This window comes from Oratosquilla oratoria, chromosome 9 (genome assembly GCF_046742065.1).
Source record: "Oratosquilla oratoria isolate Oo_2021 chromosome 9, ASM4674206v1, whole genome shotgun sequence".
NCBI lineage: Eukaryota > Metazoa > Arthropoda > Malacostraca > Stomatopoda > Squillidae > Oratosquilla > Oratosquilla oratoria.
In genome coordinates, this window is record NC_134785.1 from 50,670,056 (window position 1) to 50,684,023 (window position 13,968).

General features: G+C 43.1%; 1 pseudogene; it reads right to left on the reverse strand.

The window, feature by feature from the left end:
• Window positions 1-13,968, reverse strand: part of LOC143028070 (dynein axonemal heavy chain 7-like) — a 72,063-nt pseudogene that overhangs the window by 47,112 nt on the left and 10,983 nt on the right.

Here is a 13,968-nt window from a genome sequence, read left to right on the forward strand (position 1 = left end):
AGAGAGAGAGAGAGAGAGAGAGAGAGAGAGAGAGAGAGAGAGAGAGAGAGAGAGAGAGAGAGAGAGAGAGAGAGAGAAAATAAAATTATCAGAAAATACTATCCTTTGGCTATGGTATCAGGAAATAACTCTTTACATGAAAATACAACCTGGGTTGGGGAGGACTTCGACTTTCTCCGTCTAAAGGAATTATCCTCATTAATGTGAACAAATAGAAACTGGATTTGAGAGTTTCAATGTGTCATTAACATTGTTGAACTTTTGGAACAATTTTAGATAAAGTGATATTTAAAGTTAAAGCGATTATACTATCTTTTTTAGTGAAGATAATGATTTCATATACTATGATCGTTGAAAGTGTGTGTGTGTGTGTGTGTGTGTGTGTGTGTGTGTGTGTGTGTGTGTGTGTGTGTGTGTGTGTTTGTGTGTGTGTGTGTGTGTGTGTGTGTGTGTGTGTGTGTGTGTGTGTGTGTGTGTGTGTGTGTGTGTGTGTGTGTGTGTGTGTGTGTGTGTGTGTGTGTGTGTGTGTGTGTTTGTGTGTGTGTGTGTGTGTGTGTGTGTGTGTGTGTGTGTGTGTGTGTGTGTGTGTGTGTGTGTGTGTGTGTGTGTGTGTGTGTGTGTGTGTGTGTGCACCTTCTCGCATTCCAACTACACGCCGAGTGCACTATTCTCACGATGAACCAACAGTCGTTGCATAAATTTCCCTGGAACTCTTCCCAAGGAAACAGTTAAATCACTCCCTTCAATGACACTGTCAAGGACGACCCAAGGTCACCCTCGACAGGAGAGTTACCTGGAGGAGCCACTGCTCCAAGCTCTCCTTCATGTTCACCGTGGGGACCTTTCTGGCCAGCGGAAGAACTTCGCCTTCCTTGCTAACGACGGCGGTGACGGCGAAGTCTTGGTCCATCCGGAGTTCGAAGACGCCGTCGAAGCACTTCCGGAGGTGAGTCTTGAGGTCTTCGATGTTCTTCTCGCAGAGGAACGTTATCAGTTCTTCGTTCGAGAGGAAGAAGAACCTGCGGCAGAAGTGAAATGGAGAAACGTAAGGACAATGTGTCCATCTTTATTCAATAAACGATCAAAGACACAGCGGAGGTGCGAAGGTAATGACAATAACCTTCTACATATTCTTCTTTCAATGTACGAAAACTCGAACTCACACACAGAGGCAAAAGACACACACAGATGCACACAATATTTACATACATGCAGAGTAGCAGCAGAAAACGTACATGTGTGCACAAGGTCTAAAAACAACAAATCAACTAAAATCCCTTCTGCTGTTGCATAGGCGCAGAAACTCTTCGGTTGGATTTTGTCGCTGCCACCAACTCTTTCACTAAAATCACTGAAACCACTACAATAATTTCCATCACTCACTCTCATTTTCATCTCCACTTTTGATTTACTCGTTTCGGGCAAAGGTCGTTGATGATCATCTCTTGTTTGAATTATCTTCTAAAGGAGTGAAAAGGAACTATGAAGGAAGAGTCTTTCCAGAAGCCTAAGAACAAATGCGCAAAGCACCCTCAGTACTTGCGACGACGTCTCAGAAGGACGATCAACTGAGCCACGTATGAACGAGAGTTGCTCTCTCTCTCTCTCTCTCTCTCGATTTCCTGTGGCCCAGACACACGAAATAGGTGATGTCATCTTCAGTCCCCAAATGCTCTGTCTGCATTATTCGCCTCCTAAACATGGACAACGATATTGATAGAGATAAGGAGGAGGATAAAGATGAGTTCTATGAGGATTAGGAGGAGGATAAGGAGGAGGGTAAGGAGGAGGTTGAGAATAAGATCGATCGGAAGATCTGATTTACCTGGGGAAAACAAGACGCTTCCTGTCCAGGTAGTCATACACCGCCTTCTGTATGACGCCAAAGGACTCCAGACACCACGCCAGCTTCCCAAAAGCTCCCGATGTTGTCTTACTCTTCTTCGGAGCTTCCGCCGAAGTCGTCTTCTTCGCCGTTTTCTTCCCGTCGTCTCGTTTGCTACTCGTTTTCTTTCCTGCGTCGTCTCTTACAGCCTCCTGGTCCTCTGAGGAAACCTCTTCGGGAATTTCGTTCTCCTTCTTGTTTCTCCCTTCGATGACGGCCATCAGGGTTTCAGCGTTCTTCACCTCTTTCATGACGGACCTCCACACAGCGTCGAGTTCCTGAAATCACCACAAGAGATTGCAATTGCCCATTTAGCCTTTATCATTAAAAAAGAGAAAATATATCAACACCTGAGAAAATAACAACATGAAAAGAGAAAAAGAACATTGTTGTTATTGCAAAATAGGGAGAAAAGGTGAATCTCATCATCAAACTCAAGGGAAGGAAACAGCATTTCATAATAGATGTAGGTTTCTTCTCCATCATTCACCGACTTTGTGTCCATAGAATACGAAGCCTTACGTCACGGGGCTATCAACCCTCCTGGGCTGGGAGGCAGGGCTAAATCCTAAGAAGATGGGGGATGAAGCTAGTCTCTTTGTTTACGTAAAACAAGACAATTTTTTTTTTTTTGGGGGGGGGAAGTTAAGGCCCGAAGAGAAAATGGAATCCCTAAGGCAGACGTTGGAATCCTTTCGCCACCTCCTGTCAAAGTCCTTCAACTATTCGAAAGTATAAATCTACATTTATTCTAAGTTCATTTTATCTGGTTCAGTGGTCTATTTATAGAAACCTACTGGTCATTTCCATAAGCATAGCCAACAAAGTTAGTAACAGATTTGATGACGGTAGAGAGTTCGCCAAGGCTGACGAGATGTTCTAGAAAATCCGTCCTTGAAGTCGATTGAAACCTTGAGACTGTACAAACTACGTGGCGTGGAGCACACGTTGTCTCGCCCACGCGGCTAGACCTGACGCGCCAGCCACACACACCTGTCCATGACAATGCGACCCTGCTTGAACCGACCAAACTTAATCCAGTGGAATTATGTAATTACCCACGCGGTACATATATTGACTCCTGGCCCTGGCCGCATGTACAATCAGTTCATTTTTACTTTACAAATAAAGGAGACGAACTCGTCTATCTCTTTCTCTACCACAGTAGCATCGTCGCTACAAGACCCTTGTACCCTGCTGGCGCCAGGCGATTCTATTCAGCTAAAGGAGGACTCCGGACAAGAATGACCGAAAGACCTTAATAACGCATTTGCTACGACGCTGCACTTTATATTTTTTGTCCTGACTGATGCAGCCAAAATGTTCCTTGATTGACGTCAGGCGATTTTATTCAGCTTATGGAGACTCTTTTTCCCCTCCCCTTCACTCCCCTGCCCTCCACTCTCCTCCCCTCCCCACCCCTCCACTCCCCTCTCCTCCCCGCTCCTCAACTCCCCTCCCCTCTCCTCCACTCCTCTTGCCTCTCCTCCACTCCCCTCTCCTCCCCTCCCTTCTCCTCCACTCTCCTCTCCTCCCTTCTCCTCCACTCCCCTCCCCTCCACTCCCCTCACCTTCCCACTCCCAAATCCAAAAACATATCTCGACAAAGTCTTGTGAGTATCGCCTCTTCTTTGCACAATTTTTTTTTTGTGTCTACAGACAAACGATTTCATTACTTCGAGGTTAACCTTCAGCTCAGCAGAGATCGAGGACGAGCCCGCGAGTCCCACGAGGCCGACGGGATATTCGTAACTCGAGATACGAATTAAAAGTGGAAGAATTTGGAATTGGACGCCAGGAAGGCGGAAGGCATTACTCCGCCTTCCTCCCAGACGCTTTCTCCTGCGGAATAGCGAGGAGTGAGCGTGGAAGGGGGGAGGGGGAGAGGGAGGAGGAGGGGGAGGAAGAGGGAGAGGAGGAGGAGAAAGAAAAGGAGGAGGAGGAGGAGGAGGAGGAATAGGAGGAGGAGGATGGGGAGGAGGAGGAGGAAGAGGAGAAAGAAAAGAAGGAGGAGGAGGAGGAGGAGGAGGAAGATGGGGAGGAGGAGGAGGAAAGAGGTTCAGGGGCAGGAGAAGGAGGAAGAAGAGAAGGGAGAGGAAGAGATGGAAGAAGAGGGAAAGGGGGAAAGTAGGAAAAAGGGGAGGAGAAGGAGGAGGAGGAGGAAAAGGAGGAAGGGAAGGAGAAGGAAGATGAGGAGGAAGAGGAGGTAGAGGAGGGAAGAGAAGAAGCAGGAGGAGGAAGAAGAGGAGGAGGAAGAGGAGAAAGTGGGGGAGGAGGAGAAGGTAGTGGAGGAGGGAAGAGAAGAAGGAGGGATGAGGAGAGGGAGCGAAGAGAACGAAGAGGAGGAGGAGGAAGTGGAGGAGGGAAGAGAAGGAAGGATGAGAAGGACGAGAGGGAGGAGGTGAAGGAGGGAAGAGAACAAGGAGGGATGAGAAGAAGAAGGAGGAGAAGGAGGAGGAGGAGGAGCGGTTCAATCCGCTGCAGGGAGGGGGTGAGGGGGTGTTGCCCCCCCTCCTCCCCCCTTTGCATGAGAATGAGCTTAGAGGAAATGGGCAATGTGGATTGGGGGAGAAAAATGGAATATTTAAACTGGATTAGACCCTTCCCTCCCGCGCCTAATGGCAGGCAGTCCACCCTTTCACCACAGCTGTCGCTAGACCATTTTATTCCACCTTCTTCATCATCATCGTTGTCGCCGTCATCACCATTACCATCACTATCACCACCATTGCCATCATCATCATCATCAACATCATCATCATCATCATCACTATCATCATCATCATCATTATCATCACCAGCATCACCGCCATCATCATTACCACCACTAACATCACCGCCATCATCACCATTGTCATCACTAGCACCATCATCATAAACATCATCACCATTGTCGTCACTATTACCATCATCATCAACATCATTACCATCATCATCACCATCGCAACCATCATCATTATCATCAACGTCACCATCATCATCACCACCACCACAACCATTATCAACGTCATCATCACCATCATAACCGTCCTTATCACCATCAACGTCATCACCATTATCATCATCACCATCATCACCATCACCACCATCCTGACTGACCTTGAAGACGGCCTCCTCGCTGGGCATCTGCTTCGGGAGGTCGGGCGAGGTGAAGACGGGCCTCAACTCCAGCCACAGCGTCTGCACCTGAAGAAGAAGAAGAAGACGAGGAGGAAAGAACCTGAAGAAGAAGAAGAAGACGAAGAGGAAATAATCTGAAGAAGACGAAGAGGAAAGAACCTGAAGAAGAAGAAGAACACGAAGAGGAAATAATCTGAAGAAGACGAAGACGAAAGAACCTGAAGAAGAGGAGGAAGAAAGAGACGAAGAGGAGGAAAGAACCTGGAGAAGAAGAGGAAGAAGACGAAGAGGAAGATTCTCTACTTCAGCTCCTTGACGACGACATTGAGAGGAAGACTAAGACTGAGATGTGGAAACTCCCAAATTCTGTTTAGGAATTTGAATCTGGTGATTCTATTCAGCTTCGGAAAACCATCTCAATATTCGGCAATTTTCTTTCAAAAAAATCTTGACGAAATGTCAGGGACTTTGAGAGAACTATCTCTGTCTAAGCTTCCTCTATTATCATGGCTCTACAAATGAAGTTCTTGCCGAAGAAACCTCCTCGACATTTTTATCAACAAATTAATAGAAGAAAAATGTTTTGCGGTTCACCAAGATTAAATAACAAACATTTTTCCCACAAAGAAACCAAAAAAACTTCTAGGACTTAGTATCTAAATTGTAAAATTTGTCTCACTTATACGTACTACAGTACCTGGCGTTTTCTGCAAGGCTGTATCGAGTGTATTTCTTTAAGTCGAAAGTTTACGATATTGAAAAGTTACGAGGTAGTAAACAAAGGCTCCATCACGTTGTAAATTTACAATCCAGAGGGATAACCTTCCCATAACTTCTTAGAAAATTTCAGATACTGTAGTACCTGGGAGTGGAAGTAACTTGATAACAGGAGGAAGCAAACGTCATCTCACTATAAAAAAAATCAAACAACGATTTTGTCAAAAACCAAACACAGAATTATTCAACGTATCATAAATCAGAGGCTTCCAATTTGCATGATAATCTTTCATGCATACCCATTCGAATTTGCGCGAATGTGTGTGTGTGTGTGTGTGTGTGTGTGTGTGTGTGTGTGTGTGTGTGTGTGTGTGTGTGTGTGTGTGTGTGTGTGTGTGTGTGTGTGTGTGTGTGTGTGTGTGTGTGTGGGTGGGTGGGTGTGTGTGGGTGTGGGTGTGTGTGTGGGTGTGATAGAGAGAGAGAGAGAGAGAGAGAGATATTCACAATGGTCTTGAATCACATGTTGGACTCGCGATCGACAGCTATTTATCTCCTGGAAGAGAGCTCAAAGCTCATATATGTGTGTGCGTCTGTGTGTTTGTTTGTGTGTGTGTGTGTATGTGTTTTTGTGTGTGTATGTATGTGTGTTTGTATGTGTGTGTGTGTGTGTATGTGTTTGTGTGTGTATGTATTTGTGTGTGTATGTGTGTGTGTATCACACGTACGCATTATGCTACTTCTATATACACACACACACAAACCTTTACGTGTCCGCTCATAGATAACAAACTTATATTTAATTAATTCAACCCTTGCAGCCTCACCTGTGTCCAGACATCTAATGTATCTCGAACATTTATCAGCCTCTTTTCCCAAACTCCCACGTCGTCTGTATGAAGAAATAAACAAAATAAGAAAAAGAGAGAATGAAAATTGGGACGATGAGAAATTCGATTAATGAACGAAATGCATGTCGACACTGTCGTCTTGTTTACAGTCTAACTCGAGTGCGTTCGAAGATGAACCAAATTCATTTCTATCACATTGAATGCCATATGGTTGTTGTTTAATGAATTTTGAGTCATATATATCACACTGGACTTTAATTTTAACATAATGTTTATGAAGTTGGTTTAAAGTTATGAAGGACCATACAAAGAGATGCCAGTTTTACCGAAAGCTTTCCGCCATTAGGAAGTCAAATCTAGATAACTTCATTACCAACACTTCGACATTTTAGAAATATATTTCATAAGCAAGCCAGTTAGCCAGATAAGCTTACCTAGAAAAAACAGTCAAAAATTCTAGATTCTAATGACCGAAAACGTACTCCAGAATTCGCGAAAGATTTTTGAGAGTTTGATGCTAAATTCCTAATGACGGAAAACGTACTCCAGATTTGGCGAAAGGTTTTTGAGAGTTCGATGCTAAGTTCGTACCAACAAAGGGGCCAACAAAGGGCGAGTTCTTGATGGTATGCGTCGTGATGAGGTGCTCCTCGACCAGCTCGATGACCTCTTCCAGGTTCCCCATCATCTCGACGCCCAGGTCGCTGAGGGCGAGGGCGAGAGGGAGAGTTGCCAAATCTCCATTTTATCGTGCAGAATATCAGTATTTATGTGTATATTCTGAAGTAAATAGTAATAAAGTAATCGTATAACAACGTATGATCATTATTTACGTGTGTATGTGTGTGTGTATGTATGTATGTGTGTATGTATTTATGTATGTATGAACGATGTATGTATGCATGTATGCATAAGGAGTGAACAGAGACAGGAAAAAATATAGACAAAGCAAATTGATTTGTCCGTCCATAAGATCAAGTCTTTTGAAAGACCTTAACCAATGACCACACCATCTACACATACACACAAAACCTATAGAGGAAAACGCACAGGCGGTGCAAAGACAGATGGTGTAATACCCATCCCCTGGGACCCTTACATACACACAGATCGCAATCAAGTGGTGCTCCTCCACCGTTCTCACTCTCGAGCGTTTACTCACGGGTGGATAACGTGCTCGACCTTGACGGAGCTCCAGATGGCCCTCATGTCCGCGAGGGAGAGCTCGAGGCTGTACTCGCGAGACGCCCCACTGCTCACCACTTCGAACGCCTTCAGGAGGCCACCAAGGTCCATCTTGACCACTTTCCGCAGGCTGGAAAGAGAGGAAGGACAATGACCGAAACGAGCGTTGAAGTCTCTAGTGCCAAGTTCTCTCTCTTTTTTTTTTTTTTTTTTTAATGTAAGGTAATTGGAAGCTTGTGTATTTCTTTAACACTAATGTGGAGGTCTCCAGTAGTTATAGCGAGTTTTCTTATTCTATATTTGTGTAGATATATAATTAATCGTAAGTCAGGAATTTTTTAGGCTGATAGGAAACGAAGAGATGCTAAAGAATGTTATGGTTATATATATATATATATATATATATGTATGTATATATATATATATAAAGAGAGAGAGAGAGAGGTAGATAACTAAGAGATAGTCATTTGATTTACTTTGATGTTATTAACTAAACGGAAGACGAAGAAATGTAAAACACTGCTCTGGGTGCTGTTGGAATTGTGTAATAAAATGCACTTGCAGTGTTTCAAAACACTTTGCATGAGACTTGCAACGCTCATGTAATTAAATTATTTCACTCATTCATGCTTCTAAAAGGATGAAAATTATTTACTCTTTCACCAAAAATACACTAATTTTATTCATCCAGAGAACTGTTCTGATTTTGTGGACACACATACACACACACACATAGAGACGAATTCAGATGTACATGTTGATATCTATTCACAAACACGTACATAAAGCAAACACGGGGATACATGCTTGAAGAAATCAAGTGACCACACATACACCCATGTAAATTCACTAGATAACATAAATCCTTAGATATATGTACATTGGTACACACTTTCTGGAGTATCCTGATACATACACAAGTGCACACACGTACACACACGTACACATACGTGCACAACACACACACAAAGCCCTGAAACGCTATCCTCCGTGTGGACAGTACCTGGTTCCTGCATTAGGGGTGATGTCAAACCCGGCGATCTCATTGAGCTTAAGCCAATGGCGCTGCCGAAGCCCCTTGTTGCAGAGAACGGCCACGAGAGGGAGGTGCTCCTTGAAGCTCTTGATGTGGTTGATGGTGAGGGCACACACTCGAAGGGGCCCCGGCAGGTTGTTCGGGTTGGGGTCCTCGAGGTTCATGCGGGCCTTCCTTGGGTCACCTTCGAGGGCCTGCTGCTTGAACTTCGTCTTGAAGACCTTTCGAAGTCGGAAAAGCTCCCTGGGAATCCGAAAGTTCGTGGGTAATTTTTCATAATTTCTATCTGTCTTTCGTTCTTTTTTTCATACAAATAGTTCTCTCTATCTAAAATCTTTAGGAAAAAATCCAGCATTCAGAGCAAATAGTTCCTGGAGTCTAAAGAAGAATATATCAACAAAAATAAACAACTAATTTCTATAAAAAAAAATAGTGCCGACCGCTTCTTAAGTTCTACCATTCCTCCGTTCTGCTACTGTCCCTCCTTAAACCTCTCTCTCCTCCCCACCCTCGCGACCACACCTCCTCGATGTGTCATTGCCCCAAAGGACAGAAGCGCTGGTTACCGCCGACGAGGAACTAATAGCCGATCATTTCTTGGCATCAACTCAGACGTCCTAATGCTAAGACTTCCTTGGCCCGTCCCTTCTCCAGCCAGCCAGGAACATCCCACGGATCCCCGACGCCACGCACCTCGCCAGCTCCTCCGTCTGCCCGTCGATGAAGTCTGGGTCCAGACTGGAGAAGTCTCCGTCCATCCAGTGCTTGACATGCTTCTGCCACGTCATCACCAGGGTGAAGAGCTCCTCATAGGGCACTAGGCACTCCTGCAGGAGAGACACGGCGATGACCCGAGGTGGGATAATCAGCGGAAGGAGACAGTGTGTCATTCGAACGAACGGGGTAAAATCAGCGTGATAATATGACTTCAAAAGAAGCCAGTAGCTTAGCATCACTAAGAAAACAAAGTGTTACATAAAGAATGTTATTTATCTCTCTTTTTTTTCTACAGGGATTGAGTCCCATACCACCAGTCTTTGGTCTTCAAACCCCAAGAGGGCACGGGTCTCCTCTGTAAAGGTCGATAACTTCTCTCACCTTGAGTTCGAGAAGATCCGGGTAATTGGACTGAGGGAACTTGAAGAGTGATTCCTCGGCGTTGACCCAGTGGACCAGGGAACTCACTTGCTCCAACCGTCCCTCCAGCTTCCGGACTTCCTGTGGAGAAGTCGCCGATGTCATGAAACAAAGAAGAACCGAAGTTTGTCAGAGAAAGGAAAATATAAATTAAAAAAAAAAAAAAAATTCAGATATGCTGGGACATTTTGACAGGTTGGTGCATATGGGAAGAGGAAACACAGGAGTTCTAGCCTGACTTTATTCCTTACTAGTTTCGCAGATAAATTAAATATATGTATATATATATATACATATACTATATATTAGGAAGGTATAATGCAGTAACGCATTTGTAAAATAAAACTTGTGACCCACTGTCGGAGAATGAGATAAGATGGACAGAAAATATGTATATTTCAACCACTACCTGTGGTCCTCTTCAGCAGAATGATACATAGCGTGTATCATTCTGTTGAAGAGGACCACAGATAGTGGTAGAAATATACAGATTTGTCCATCTTATCTCATTCTCCGACAGTGGGTCAAACAAGTCTCATGTATGTATGTGTGTGTGTGTATATATGTATATATATATATATATATATATATATATATATATATATATATACTGTATATTATATACATATATATATATATATATATATATATATATATATATATCTGTGTGTGTGTGTGTGTGTGTGTGTGTGTGTGTGTGTGTGAAGAAAGACCACTGGGAAAACAACAGCCGTAATCCAAAGATTCTTGTCCCTTAAGACCCCTTCAGGAATGGCACAGTGACCTACCCTGATGTACTTGTTGACATGCGCCACGTCTGCAAGCTCCTCGAGTTCGGTGACGAGCTGGTTGATGCGGTCCAGAGTTCGAGAAACCTCGCCGGCGCGCTCCACCAGGGTGTCCTCGAACTGCTGCTTGTAGTCCTCCAGGGACTAAAGAAACAAGGTCAATAAAGAGACGAACATTTATGAATAATACCAACCCTTTTTGGCTACCTCCCTTGGAAGGGGAAAAAAGCCTTGGTATAAAAAAAAAAAAAAAAAACTGAGGTCATCTAATATCAATACCGACCTTGAGGTTATCAAAGGTCAACTGAGACCTCGAGGTCACTTCAAGGTCAATAGTGACCTTGTGGTCACTCCAAGGCCAATAGTGACCTCAAGGTCAATAGTGACCTTGAGGTCACTCTAAGGTCAATAGTGACCTTGAGGTCAGTCCAAGGTCAATAGTGACCTTGAGGTCACTCCGAGGTCAATATTGACCTTGAGGTCACTTCAAGGTCAACAGTGACCTTGAGGTCACTCCAAGGTCAACAGTGACCTTGAGGTCACTCCAAGGTCAATAGTGACCTTGAGGTAACTTCAAGGTCAATCATGACCTTGAAGTCAATTCAAGGTCAACAGTGACCTTGAGGTCACTCTAAGGTCAACAGTGACCTTGAGGTCATCGTGCCTCACCTCCACGCTCCGGTCGAGGACGGGTCTGAGTTTGCTTGGCCACACGATGACGTCAGCGCTGGTCTTGAGGTCATCTGGGGTCAGATGGACGACGTCGAGGATCAGCTGAAAAATCAACCAATCAATAAATCAATCAATCAATCAGTCAGTTAATAAGTCAACTAATCAATCAATATATCAATGAACCAGTTAATAACCGGTCAACTAATCAATCAATATATCAATGAACCAGTTAATAACCGGTCAACTAATCAATCAGCCAGTTAATAACCAGTCAACTAGTCAACCAATCAATAAATCAACCAGTTAATCAACCAAATCAACTGGTCAATCAATCAATCAACCAGCCAAGCAATAAATAAATCAATTAACTAGTCAATCAACCAACCAACTATTCAATCAGTCAACTAATCAACCAGTCAACTAACCAATCAATCAATCAACCAGTCAATCAATCAGTCAATTAATCTATAAATTCACAACAAATTCATCGCATAGCCGTCCCCACCCTTCTCCAGATTTGGGAACAAACTCTATTCACTCAATTATAAAATGAATATATAATTATATACATAAATACATAAATGAATAAATGAGAAAATAAATAAATGAATAAATAAATAAATAAGCAAATAGATATGTAAAAAATAAATCTATTAATAGATAAATAGATAAATAAATTAATAAATTAGTAAGTAGATAAATGAATTAATAAGTAAATAAATAAGGAAGTAAATAAACAAGCAAATCAATCAATTAACCAATCGATCAATCAATCAAATCAAATAACAAATAACATATCATTCGACAGAAAAATATCAAGTATTGACATAAAAGGCGAAAAACATCTTGCCTTTACAAGGTAATGTGGTCTTTGTGTACTGTTTTCATAAAGGTCAGACTAGACTGATCGTTCTGTTAATCACGAGCTTGTTTACTACTAAGTGGAGTGACCCCCAGAGATGAATAAAATCTATTGGCGGCAGTCAGAGAAAGGATATATATATATATATATATATATATATATATATATATATATATATATATTTTGTTTTTTTTTTTTTTTTTTTTTTTTTTTTGCTCAAAAGGAGGGGCGATCCCAATTCTGAAACCTTCTTGACCGATCGCGACCCCCATTAATCAACTGCCTCTTCTGTCTGCTACAAATGAATCTTGACAACGATTCACCGTCTGCCGATAATTAATCAAATCTTACCAACACTTTTTAATCCAAGTCTTAGTTCAACAAAATCCTTCCTGTACTTTAGAATCTCTACAAATTTACGAGGGCGACTAAATCTTCATACTTTTACGGTGGTATTCTTAAAAATATATATTACATTATATAAATCTTTCCTTATATAAATCTTATATAAATCCTTAGAAGAGAAAGATTTTTTTAAGAATACCACCGTAAGAATCTTACGGTGGTATTCTTAAAAAAATCCTTTCCTTATATAAATCTTTCCTTATAATCTTATATAAATCCTTGGAAGCGAAAGAACTATTTTTTTAAGAATACCACTGTTAGCTTCTTCCAAGCTGTAGTTCAACCTCTACGAACTTACGAGGGTGACTTAAGTCCTCTTACTATCTAGTGGTAGCAGTAGTGTTAGTTCATCTTCTATCGCCTAGTTACCCTGTTTTCTTAAATGTAGCTTAGTATAGTAAACACAACATCGTTAGGGCCAGTAGGCCTGCTGTTGTTTGTTCTTCCTTTGTGTTCCTTATATAAACCATATACAAATCCTTGGAAGAGAAAGAATTATTTTTAAGAATGCCACTGTTAGCTTCTTCCAGGCCTTAGTTCAACAAAATCCTAAGTGTGCTCTAGAACCTCTACGAACTTACGAGGGTGACTTAAGTCTTCTTACTCACTTTGAGCTTCTTGGTCATGTCGCCGACCTCCTCCTCGAGGCGGTGGATGCTGATCCTCCGGGACTCCTCCACATCCTCCATCAACATGAAGAGCTCGGCCGTCGACTCGGGGATTTCGCCCACCCGCCGATGGATGTCCTCGAACTGCTTCGACAGGCTGGGCGGGGACCGATCTCGAGTGGTACAGAAGTCCTCGAAAAGAGGCCATCTTCCTCTCTTTCTCTTTCTCTCTAACTCGTCCTCTCTCTCTTTTTCACTTGTCCTCTCTCTCTCTCTTTCACTCCCCCCCCTCTCTCTCTCGCTCGCTATCTCTCCCTCACTCGTCCTCTCCCTCTTTCACTTGTCCTCTCTCTCTTTCACTCTCCCTCCTCTCTCTCTCTCACTCGTCCTCTCCCTCTTTCACTTGTCCTCTCTCTCTTTCACTTTCCCCTCTCTCTCTCTCGCTCGCTATCTCTCTCTCATTCGTCCTCTCTCTCTTTCACTCGTCCTCTCTCTCTTTCACTCTCCCCCCTCTCTCTCTCACTCGTCCTCCCTCTCTCGCTCGCTATCTATCTATCTCTCACTCCTCTCTCTCTTTCATTCTCCCTCTCTCTCTCGCTCGCTATCTCTCTCTCACTCGTCCTCTACTTCTTTCACTCTCCCTCTAGCTCTCTCTCTCTCCCTTTCGCCCTCTCTCTCTCTCTCGCTCGCCCTCTCCCTCATTCG